At 37.8% G+C, this 12,793-nt stretch overlaps 1 long non-coding RNA gene across 1 annotated transcript in view; it reads right to left on the bottom strand.

Moving 5' to 3' along the window:
* LOC133100051 (uncharacterized) overlaps positions 1-12,793 on the bottom strand; it is a 47,639-nt gene that overhangs the window by 27,216 nt on the left and 7,630 nt on the right. The gene's annotated exons all lie outside the window — the stretch shown is intronic.

Raw genomic sequence — 12,793 nt, 5'->3', positions numbered from 1 at the left:
TGCCTGAGGAGATATATCAAAAAAATATTGCTAAGATTGATGTCAAAAAGTGTACTGCCTATATTTTCTCCTAGAAGTATTATGGTTTCAGGTCTTCAAATTAAGTCTTTAATTCATTTTGAGTTTATTTGTATATAGCATGAGAAAATAGTCCAGTTAGATTGTTTCACATGTAGCTGTCCAGTTTTCCCAACAACATTTATTCAAGATGCTGTTTTTTCCCCATTGTATATTCTTGCCTCCTTTGTCATAAATTAATTGTCCATGTAAGTGTGGGTTCATATCTAGGCTCTCTATTAGGTTCTATCTATGTGTCTGTTTTTGTGCCAGTAACATACTGTTTTAATTACTTTAGCTTTGTAGTATAGTTTGAAATCAGGGGGCATGATACCTCCTGTTTTGTTCTTCTTTCTTAAGATTGTTTTGTCTAATTGGGGTCTTTTGTGTTTCCATGCAAATTATTTGTTACAATTATTTGTTATAATTCTGTGGGAAATGCCATTGGTATTTTAATTTAATGCCATTGGTATTTTAATACCCAGATTGCTTAGGTTATTATGGTCATTTTAACAATATTAATTTTTTCCAATCCATAAGCACAGTATATCTTTCCCTTTGTGTCATTTTCAATTTCTTTCATCAGTGTCTTATAGTTTTCTTAGTACAGGTCTTTTACCTCCTTAGTTAGATTTATTTCCAGGTATTTTATTCTTTTTGATGAGATTGTGAATGGCATTGTTTTCTTAATTTCTCTTTCTGATAGTTTGTTGTTAATGTATGGAAATGCAATAGATTTCTGTATATCAATTTTGTATCCTGCATATCAATTTTGTATCCTGCAACCTTACCAAATTCATTGATGAGTTCTAGTAGTTTTTGATGGTGTCTAGGATTTTTTATGTATAGTATCATGTCATCTGCAAACAGTGACAGCTTTACTTCTTTTTTTCCAATTTGGATTCCTTTTATTTCATTTTCTTGTCTGCTGTGGCTAGAACTTCCAACACTATGTTGAAGAAAAGTGACAAGAGTAGGCATCCTGATCTTGTTCCTCATCTTAGAGAAAATGCTTTCAGGTTTTCACCATTGAGTATGATGTTAGCTGTTGGCTTGTCATATACGGCCTTTATTATTTTGAGATATGTTCCCCTATATCCACTTAGTGAAGAGTTTTTATCATAAATGGATGTTGAATTTTGCCAAAACCTTTTTCTGCATCTATTGAAATGGATCTTTTATTCTTCAATTTGCTGATGTAGTGTATCACACTGATTGACTTGTGGATATGGAGCCATACTTGCATCCCTGCATAAATCCCACTTGATTATGGTGTGTGATCCTTTTAATGTATTATTGAACTCAGTTTGCTAATATTTTATTGAGAATTTTTGCATCTAAGTTTATCAGTGATATTGGCCTATAATTTCTTTGTGTGTGTGAATCCTTATCTGGTTTTTGTTGCAGGGTGATGTTGGCCTCATAGAATGAGTTTGGGAGTGTTCCTTCCTCTTTGGACTGTATATCATCATTAGTACTACTAATGAATACAAAAATGTTTCAAAACATGTATTTTGACTTTATTGTTTAGCTCTTCATTTGAAGCTTACTTATATGTTGGTACCACATTTTGTAAAAATGGCCTATGTATTAAACTAAACTTCAGTCAAACAGAGCAGAAGCATTTTAAGAGTCCTGAAAGCCTAAGATCTACTATTAGACACTTAACAACTTATATATTCCAACATTATTTCCAAATTTATGGCACTTATTTTTTGAACTGACACTAAAAAGTACAATATGAGGAGAATGCAGCCATGCTTCCAACAGAGTCCCAAAGGTATATCGTAATCAATGTATGTGTTCCTCAATTCTCAGGCAGATGACAGATTCATTTTTTTGGAATATATTTGAGATAGAAAGTGAATAGGTCTTCACAGACCTTGTTCAAAATGGTACAGTGTTTGCAAATATATAATTCACACATCTTTGCTTGTATTTATTTGTTTGTTTTTCAGTTGCTTTTGTATGTCTCCATATAGGTCATCAGTCATACTTCAAAGGTAATACATATCAAAAAAAGTATTTATATATTTTTAAATATCTGTGTCTTTAATTGATAGCTCTATAAGCCTCCAAGATTTAAGTAAATTTTTGTTTGTTTGTTTATGTCCATTACAGGGTTATGTGTCAATGAGACCAAAGTCATAATTCTCATAAGGTAGGTGTTCCAAGTTTTAACTCCTGAGCCCAGTCACCAGGCTTATACAATCACTACTTCTAAAAATGTCTTAGTTAGTTCAGGTTGGTATAACAGTACACCATAGACTGTGTGGCTTATAAACAACAAACATTTATTTCTCACGGTTCTGGAGACTAGAAGTCTAAGATCAGGGTACCAGCATGGTTTTGGAGAGAGCCCTCTTCTGGGTTGTAGGCGGCTGCCTTCTCACTGTGCCCTCACATGGGAGAGCCAAGAGAGAAAGCAAGCTCTCTTGTGACTCTTATAAGGACACTAATCCCATTCATGAGGGCTGCACAGTCTTGACCTCATCTAATTCTAATTACCTCCCAAAGGACCATCACATCAGGGGGTAGGGTTTCAACATATGAATTTGGGGGCAGGGGGACACAAACATTCAGTCCGTAACAAATAAAAACAACTCAAAACCTACAGATAGGAGCTCAAGAAACAATTAACTTGTTTCTGTGTAAAAGATTAGCAGCACCATAACACTGTCCAAAACACAGCTATGACCTACACAAATAACAGGGCCCAATATCCACTCTAGCCCAGTGCATAAGGAAATTTCCAATTGGTTCTTTCCATCCTACCTTGGGAGGGAGATACACCACCTCTACCACTATCACAAGGTGTCCAGAGGAGGAGGCTCACTAGTGTATAAGAATGCTACAGGGTAGGCTGACCACAGGCAAGGAGGACTGGGTAGGAGGTTGCAGCACTGGCTGGCGGGGGCACGGGCGGGTTGTTGGTGGCAAGCTGCTCTGTATCCAGTCTGTTTTCACAGCCTGAAAGTGTCCTTTCCTCATCTTTCCAAACCTAGTTTCTACACTCTTTCCCCTGCCTTCCCAAACAAGAGTCTCATGTAAGCCCTAGAAGATAAAGCTTCCACAGCTTTCTTCTTTGACCTTTTGTTTCGCCTCACTAAGTGGGTAACTCATGGCTATCATAGTGCTCTGGGGAAGAAAAATAAAGTGTCCTCCAATACCAATGAGAGTATGGAAAGGAAGGGGGGAAAACCAGAAAGCAACAGATTAATTCCTGGAGTTATAACCTTGCCATGTTCAAATACGATCCTCAGGACTATGTTTTTTCGACATGTGCTATGATGTATTTATATAACCTCCTGCCTGGATTTTCATTTTCTCTCCCTGTTGTCTCCTCTACCTGCCTCTTTAACGTATTTAAGAATGTTGGTTAAAAAAACAAACAAATAAAATAAACTCTCTTGACTTTACATCCCTCTCGAGTTACTATTTTACTTTTTCCCTTTAGAGCCAGTGTCTTGAAATAATCTCTATATCAGGGACTTCAAACTGGGGGACAGGTACCCCTGGAAGTGTGCCAAGACTTAGAAGGGACTGTAGTTTAATGGTAGGTGTGCAGGTCACACATAATAAATCCACTCCAACCTTCCTATCTCCCTAAACCTTTGGGTTCCCTTCTGCACATCATGCAGGGAAGCTCTGGCATCTCAATCTCATTGTCACCGATCAGTCCAAGTTTCAGTAAATCCATCAGGTAAGTTACTAGAGGCAACTACAGCTGCATGAATTAACATATTAAATCTGAAATCTCCAGTAAGTGCATCCATATTAATTTAATTAGCCTATTTTTATATCTTCCCTCTTTAGTCTAACACCTTTAGAATCCATTTCCACACACATTCCCCAATTTCTGCTGAAACATATTCATAAAATCTTGCAATTGGTTTGGTGTGCAATCTGTTATCTCCCATAAATGTTTTGGTCCTTAGAAATATGATGAAATTTGACCATAGTTACAGGTATAATGAAAACAGAAAGTGATTGTGGTGGGTATTGAGAAGAAAGAATATCCCCTTGTAAAGCATACGTCTGAAGTGAGATTATCACAGGAAGACTAGTAATCTCAGACATAAGATAGAAAGCTATGACTGGGGTTAAGGGAGGCTTAGATTCTCAGTTTCATATGAGTCTAACTAGATGTTCTCATATCAAGTTTCAGAGTGCCATAATGTCCCAATCAATGCCCTAATTTTCACATGAGTTACTTAATGAGGCTGTAAATTTAACCAATGTTATAATTCTGCAACCCACATTATTAAGTTTTATGTTTGATTTTCAACATCAGCTCTGTAGCGACAAGAACTGAGCTTCTTTTAAAGATCTCATAGTTCTGTTGTTCTAAGACCATGATTTTAACTAAGTGTTATAGAACCTGAGATTTTCATTTTCTTTCTGTAAGCACTGCAATGCACTCAGAAGAGTCTATAATAGTCAAATACAGCTGCGTGGACTCCCACGACACTTATTTAACTGGCACTTAATTAACCATAGGTGATAAGTTAATTGTAATGTTGCTGCATTCTATGGGTTACTAGCATCTTGTTTCCCATTGGCAAGAAGCCCAACACATTACCCAATCCCGAAATTCATCTTTTCGGGTCTGTCTCCTGGGACCACCCCAGATATGAATTCTGTATCAGTCAGAGTTCAGTTAGGAGACAGAAACCGTGCCAGTAATTAGAGCAAGGGAAATTTAAAATAAAGAATTGTTAACTAATAAAAGGTAGTTAACTATTAAAAAGGGTAAAGATGACTCAAATATCCATAAGTAGCAAGTACAAAAAAGAAGCTGTAGTCTAAGAAAGAGTGAACAATGTAGAAACAAGGGATTGAGCAGAGACATGAGACCTCTTCAGAGAGAGCTGCCACAGAAAGACACAGCCTGTCCATGGTGTGTAAGCTTGCCAGAGGGTCTGGACCAGAGCTGGTCTGCAGAAGTGTATTCTGCATTTCCAGAATACATAGGTGAATAGCTGGACTATAGACGGAGGACTAATTATTATTAAGACTTTAATTTGACACCTCCAAAACCTGCCCTTTTCAATATGTTGGTGGCTCACCCCCACTTTCATCTATGCCTCATTTTCCAGAGTTCAAAGCCTCTGGTTCAGTTTCTCCAGAGAATGAATTTTGCTCCAGTTTTCTGCACAAGCGAGGGAGAGGTCATAGAATAAAGGAGGAGATCTGGGTGTACTAACTGCTCCTTTCAACCAATCCTTCTGTTTTCAGACCAACCCTGTACCCTTGTCTTCAAAGGTTGCTGAAGACTACATGCTTGAATCTTTCTGGAACTCAAAGGCTCAAAGGCTGAGACTATTTCACTTGTTACCTTCTCACCTAAGTAGGCACTTAGGTGATTTTAGTGAGTTTTGAAGAGAAAAGACAGAAGTCCTTTCTTTTGTTCAGTCTATCATATTTAACCAAAATCCCTCTTATCTTTTTTTATACTTCACTTAAAAAATGTCTATCAGATATTTATTTTGGTGTGTGAAAGGAGATGAGGATATAAGTTGAATCTTACTCTGCACCAGAGCAAGCCAAAAGCCCATCATTTATTGAACATTCTTTCCTTCCCTCTTGTTTGTAACACACAGGGAAGAGTATACTTGGCTTTCAGAAATCAGAAATGGTATCAAAAATTTATAATATTTTCTCTGGGTCTTAAATGATGAGACAAATAGAGACATGTGAAGTAATTGAGGCATATGAAATGATGTGTGGGACTGCGTGCAGAAGTGAAAATGATGGGACATGAAAAATGAGGCTGATAAGAAGACATTGGGCCAGATCTTGAAGGACATTTTATACCACATAAAAAATTAAACTCTATGTATAGGACCCACTAGGTCATAATATGATAAGCTAAGCCTAACACTTTAAGAGATACACACAAACCATCTCCTTACCAGTTGATTAAGTGACTTTATGGTGGTCCCTTTTCAGTTATATTAACTAGTAATTTTTTCATCTTTTACTCTCCCAAGCATGTTTCTTTATGAGTCCATCAATGCCTTATGCCTTTATGATTTTTACTTGTTTCTGCATCTGCATGTGACACCACTGAAGAATTACTCATCTCATATCTGCTAAATAAATTCTTCACACATCTCTGGATGACTGGGAAACTCTACATACACACAAAGGAGACACAACGGAGTTCAGTAGAAAGCAAAAGCCAAGGGACACTTGACAATTGGCTAAGCTTTGAATGCCCTACCCAATCACCACACAAATGGATCAGCAGAGTTTGGAAGCCTTATAGGCTTGGGGTATCTGGAAACAACTTTGTCCAAATCACTGGCTGACTACTAAGTCATGAAAATACAAAAGTAAACCCTAGGAGGTTAGGCTGAAAGAAATAAAAATTGCAATGAAAATGTCAGCAGACATATCAACAGCCGCATACTGCGAGGAAGACAAAATCTGCAGTTCAAGTCCAGGAGAGATACCCCCGCTCCAACAAATCTCAAAATCCATAGTTGCTACAACATATTAGCTAAAATGTCTAGTTTTATAAAAAAAAAAAAAAAGGAAATGAGATATGCAAAGAAGCAGGAAAGTAAAAAAGTAATCAGCAGAAACTGACTTTTAGTGAGCTCAGATGTTGGATTTATCACAAAAAGACTTCAAAGATATTATTATAAATAAGTTCAAATAATTTTTTAAAATATTGTGACAATATTATATATATATATAAAATATATATCCTCAACAAATTGAGGATACCAATGGAGAAATATAGACTATTTTTAAAAATGAGATTCTAGAGTTGAAAAATGCCACACTAAAAAATTTTTTTAAATTGCTATATGGGCTCAACAGCAGATCTGAGATGTCAGAAGGAGGCATCAGTGAACTCAAAATAGAGCAATAGAAATTGTTCAGTCTGGGGACTTCCCTGGTGGTGCAGTGGTTAAGAATCTGCCTGCCAGTGCAGGGGACACAGGTTCGAGCCCTGGTCCGGGAAGACCCCACATGCTGCAGAGCAACTAAGCCCGCATGCCACAACTACTGAGCCTGCGCTCTAGAGCCCTCAAGCCACAACTACTGAAGCCTATGTTCCTAGAGCCCGTGCTCCACAACAAGAGAAGCCACCGTAATGAGAAACCCGCGCACCACAACGAAGAGTAGTCCTTGCTTGCCGCAACAAGAGAAAGCCCACACACAACAATGAAGGCTCAATGCAACCAAAAATAAATAAATAAATAAATAAATTTTTTAAAAAAGAAATTGTTCAATCTGAACAACAGAGTAAAAAAAAACAGATGGGAAAAATGAACACAGTCTCAAAGACCTGTGGGATAGCATCAAACATATAATAGGAATCCCCCCCCAAAAAAGAAAGACCAAATGGTACAGAAAAACATATTTGAAAAAATAATGGCCAAAACCTCCAATTTGATGAAAAACGAATATTTATAGATCCAAGACACACAAATAATCCTAAGTAAGATAAACACAAAGATATCTATATCTGAACAAAGAGAAAAAATGGATAAGATTTTCTCTTTCTTGGTCTAGGTGTGACACACTTTAGATTCAAAGACTCAATGATAAAATAAAATGCAAAGTATGGAAAAGGGTGATAATGCAAACAGAAACTATATGGTAGCTGGACTGGATATGTCAGTCAAAATATACTTTAGAAAAGTATTTCTCGAGACCAAGAGGGACATTTCATAATGGTAACAGGGTCAATACACCAGGAGTAGTTAGCAATTGTAAATAGATAACACCTACAAACAGCCACAAAATACATAAAGCAAAAACTGACAGAATGGAAAGGAGAAATAGACAATTCAACAATTGTAGTTTGAGATTTCAATATTCCTCTCAAAGTAATTGATAGAGCAAGTAGACAGAAAATTAGTAAAGATATAGAAGACATGAACAGAACCACCAACCAACTTGATATATACAGGACTCTCTACTCAAACAGCAGAATACATGTTTTTTTCAAAGACATGGAACATTCTCTAGTAGAGATCATATGCTAGGATATAAGACAAGTTTCAGTAGATTAAAAATTATTGAAATCATACAAACTATGTTCTCTGACTTCAATGGAATCAAATTATAAATCAACAACAGAAAGAAATTTGGAGACTCTCCAATATTTGGAAACTAAGCAACACACTTTTAAGTAACCATGAGTCAAAGAAGAAATCACAAAGAAAATTAGAAAACATATTGAACTGAATAAACATGAAAACACAACATGTCAAAATTTATGGAGTACAGCTAAGGCAATACTTAGAGGGAAATTTATAGCTTTATATGCTTCTATTAAAAAGGAAGAAAGATCTAAAATGTATAATGTAAGTTTTTACCTTAAGAAGCTGGAAAAAGAGCAAATCAAATCTATACTAAATAGATGGAATTAAAAAAATAAAGAGTCAGAGAAGAAATAAATGACATAGGGACTTCCCTGGTGGCTCAGTGGTTAAGAATCCGCCTGCCAGTGCGGGGGACACGGGTTCAATCCCTGGTCCGGGAAGATCCCACATGCCACGGAGCAACTAAGCCCATGTACTACAACTACTGAGCCTGCAAGCCACAACTACTGAGCCCACATGCCACAACTACTGAAGCCTGCGCACCTAGAGCCCATGCTCCGCAACAAGAGAAGCCACTGCAGTGAGAATCCCATGCACCGCACTGAAGAGTATGCCCCACTCACCACAACTAGAGAAAGCCTGCATGCAGTAATGAAGACCGTGTCCCCTGCATTTTTTTTTTACTGTAAAAAAAAAAAGAAAGAAAGAAATGAAATAGAAAATAAGGATACAATAGAAAAAAAATAAGTAAAACCAAAAGTAGACTTTTTAACACAATCAACGAAATTGATAAACTTTCAGTTAGACTGACAAAGTAAAAAAAGAGAAGACACAAATTACCTAAATCAAAAATGAGAAAGACCCAACAGAAATTAAAAGGAATACTACAAACTACTTCATGCCAACTGAACTGTCTCAAGAAGAAATAGAAAATTTGAAGATCTGTATCATGTAAAAAAATGGAATTTTAATTAAGAACCTTTCCACAAAGAAAATCGGAGACCCAGAAGGCTTCCTTGTTGGATTCTATCAAACATTACAGTAGAAATAATATCAGTCTTATAGGAACTCTCTCATAAAGTAGAGGAAGAGGGAACATTTCCCCAAACCATATTATGAAGCAGCATTTTCCTGATGCTAAAGATACATCACAAGAAAAGAAAACTACAGACTAATATCTCTCATGAACATAGACATAAAAATTCTTAATAGAATATTAGTAAACAGGACTCAGCAATGTATAGAAAAGATTATGCATCACAACCAAGTAGAGTTTACCTCAAGCAAGTAAAATTGCTTTAACATTCAAAAGTCAATTAATGAAATACATTATATTATTAGAATAAAGGACAAAATCTATGTAATCATTTCACTGGACACTGAAAATGCAATTGACAAAATCCAACACCCTTTCATGATAGAAATGCCAACAAACTACGACTAAAAGGGAACTTCCTTAATTTGATGAACAACATTTATAAAATACCTATGGCTAACATGATACTTAATGGTGAAAGTCTGAATGTTTTTGCCCTAAAATCCATAGGTTTATTAAAAGTAAGGAAAAAAGAAAAATAGAAAAAGAAACATAGAAAGGTAAAAAAAGAAGTCCTTTTAGACTAATCTAATGACCTTCTTTGAAATAGTGGTGGATAAGGGGGTTTGGGAGGGAAAAAAACTATAATCTTTGTAACCAAAAGTTCTGTGCTGATGCTCCAGGAAAGAGCATGGTAGATCTGAAGGGGAAAAGTGAGGAAGGAAGTGATGGGTAAATGATTCAAAGAAATTCTCACATGTATATTCGTTCTTTTCCATGTGGAAGCGTGACTCCATATTTGTTTGCATATGTACGGTCGCTGTTTTTTTGTTTTATATATTTTTATATATACATATATTTATTTTTGGTTACATTGGGTCTTCGTTGCTGCACGCGGGCTTTCTCTAGTTGCAGCGAGAGGGGGCTACTCTTCGTTGCGGTGCACGGGCTCCTAATTGGGGTGGCTTCTCTTGTTGCGGAGCATGGGCTCTAGGCATGTGGGCCTCAGTAGTTGTGGCAGGTGGGCTCTAGAGCTCAGGTTCAGTAGTTGTGGTGCGCGGGCTTAGTTGCTCTGCAGCATGTGGGATCTTCCCAGACCAGGGCTCGAACCTGTGTCCCCTGCATTGGCAGGTGGATTCTTAATCACTGCGCCACCAGGGAAGTCCCCAGTCGATGTTACAATGAGAAATTATACCGATTCTGTGTTGATAAGTGTCTGTTTTTCACATTTTGGTTGGTATATTTGTATTGGAAAATGCTCAGCACTGTTATTGATGCTATTGCATTAGAATCTATTCATACCAAGGAAGTGAACCTTCTCATCTGAGTTTTGGCTTTGATGAAAGATGTATTTGGATTTGTTTTGGAAGAGCGTAAGACCACTTGATCTATCCCATAAGAAGGATTGTTAGGTCTTCTGTAACAGGTTTTCTTGGAATCCCTTGGATATGCATGCCTGTTGACACTAAGCAGGGGACTAGGCCAGCCCCATGTTAGATGGAATCTGAGTTCGTAGTGAGCTAGTTGAACTGCATAACCAGTCATAAACAGAAATAACTTTGGTGGGTACTTTCCTGGACAGGAGAATACTAGCTCAAATACAAAATGTGGCAGAAATGTTGGGTGGTTCCTGTACCTACAACTGAAACACAGTTATTCAACATTTCAAGTAAGGATCCTCTCTCAGTCCATTTTTGTTCATTGGAGTTACCCTTAACTAATCTCTAAATTTTAGTTACTGTCCTACTGCTAAAACCACTATACCAACCATTACTTTTTAAAATTTTATCTATTCAAGAGACCTGTACAGTGGTAATAATGGGGGCTAACATTTACCAAGTACTTACGATGTACCGGGCCCTGTTCTATATGCTTTACGGGTATTAAGTAACGGTCGCAATAACCATAGTAGTAGTTGCTATTATTTCTCTCCATATTCCAGATGGAAAACTAAGGCACAAAGTGGATAAGTAATTTGCCAATAGCTAACTAGCTAGTAAGTAGCAAAGTTAATATTCAAATCCAATGGCCTGCTTCCAGAGCCTATGTGCTTGACCCCCATGTAAGCCTCTAGAAGCTCAGTTGTTTGGTGTAAAAACTATAGCCAGGGCTCCCAAACTGTTTGTTCAGGGATTTTAAAACATTTGCAGAAAAAAATCTTGGAGGTGGGAAAACTCCTCTTTCCTCACTGGTGAGCAGGACTGTGTGTGTGTGTGTGTGTGTGTGCATGTGTGTGTTTAAATGGTACAACTAAAGGGTCACATCCAGTAAGTGTGCTACCACAAAGTGGTGAGGTCCATGAGAGATGAGTTATCTCAGAGAATCTGGTAATAATTGGTGGAAATGGTAACTGAATTGTAGTGTTTGGGCTCAAAATATGTCATTCTCTCTGCCTGGCAGCTGAGCTGAAAAGAGGAGGCCATCCTCAAACAGGAAATGGGATTGTCCGAAAGAGGGTGTATATTTTCAAACAGAAATAGAGAAGATGTCTGCTTCTCATCATTTGAGGAAGACAAAGCTCTAGGGGACTGTGGCCACCCAAGCTACATGAGAGAAGCCCAGATATTGACTTAGTGTAAAATGAAGAAATTGTACTATATCACACCCAAAGGTAAACCCAGCCCTAACTACTCACTTGAGACAAGCCAAGCAGAAAGGAAGGGATTAGAGCAAAAGTAGAATTTCCAAGGGCCAGAGCCGTAAACATGAATTGGAATGCTGGAGCTGATTCCAAATGCCTGAAGATTAGGGGCAGAGTCCTTGCAAATCAGGGAGGAAGATGCTTTTTCTATTTAGAAAGACAGAGAAACAAAGCTGAGCCAAAAATTCTGGGATTTGTGTGAAGGAAAATCAGTTGAGCCCCAAGCTGGAACTGGCAGTCAGAGAGCTGATCCTAGAGAACAGACACAGAGGCAAGCTCCGGAGGAACCAAAAATCCTTCCTGAGATTCCACCAGAGATCGTTTGTTCCAAAGTGACGTTGGGCCAGAAATCCAAGGAGCTCAATCTAGCCTCCATCCTATCTGGCCAGACAGCTTGGAGGCCAGGAAAAAGAATTGAAGCTGGGTAAACTCCTCAAACAGTGCCAATCTAACCAGGCTATAGCTGAACCTTGGTGAGATTAGGATGAAAAATCTGGGATTTGTAAACCTATCCACTTCTCTGCTCTCATATTTGCTTTCTTTTCCTTCAGTTCTTCCCGCCACCGCCCACCCCCCCCAATTCCAACTAAGTCCCAGCTGAACCCAGAGAAAAAGTGATCTCCCATACCTAAATCAGGATAAATAATGGAAATGCTCCAGAGGCAGATACAGTGGCGGCAGAGCCAGGGAATCTGAGGCAGAGCAAAAAGTAAGGAAGAAGGATGTGGAAGAGTTCTGAACAGTAGGTTATACTACTACCTCCTTCCTAGGGATTTTTACCTTATCTTTATCCTTTTCCTTGAAGTTTGTGCTTGCATGACGACCTTGGGTAAGAGGTGAAAGAGGCTTTGTGACTTCTCATTGTCAGGGCAGGAGGAACAAATAAAGGATTGCCTCTATGGAATTGTGGAATGTTTATTATCCTAAAGAAAAGCATTTATCTTCTCTCACAGGGAAATCCTGTCATCTTATCTCAGATATATATTGAGATAT

The sequence above is a fragment of the Eubalaena glacialis genome, chromosome 10, assembly GCF_028564815.1.
Source record: "Eubalaena glacialis isolate mEubGla1 chromosome 10, mEubGla1.1.hap2.+ XY, whole genome shotgun sequence".
Lineage (NCBI taxonomy): Eukaryota > Metazoa > Chordata > Mammalia > Artiodactyla > Balaenidae > Eubalaena > Eubalaena glacialis.
Note: the sequence above shows the minus strand (reverse complement) of the source record. Positions and strands in the feature narration are given on the sequence as shown.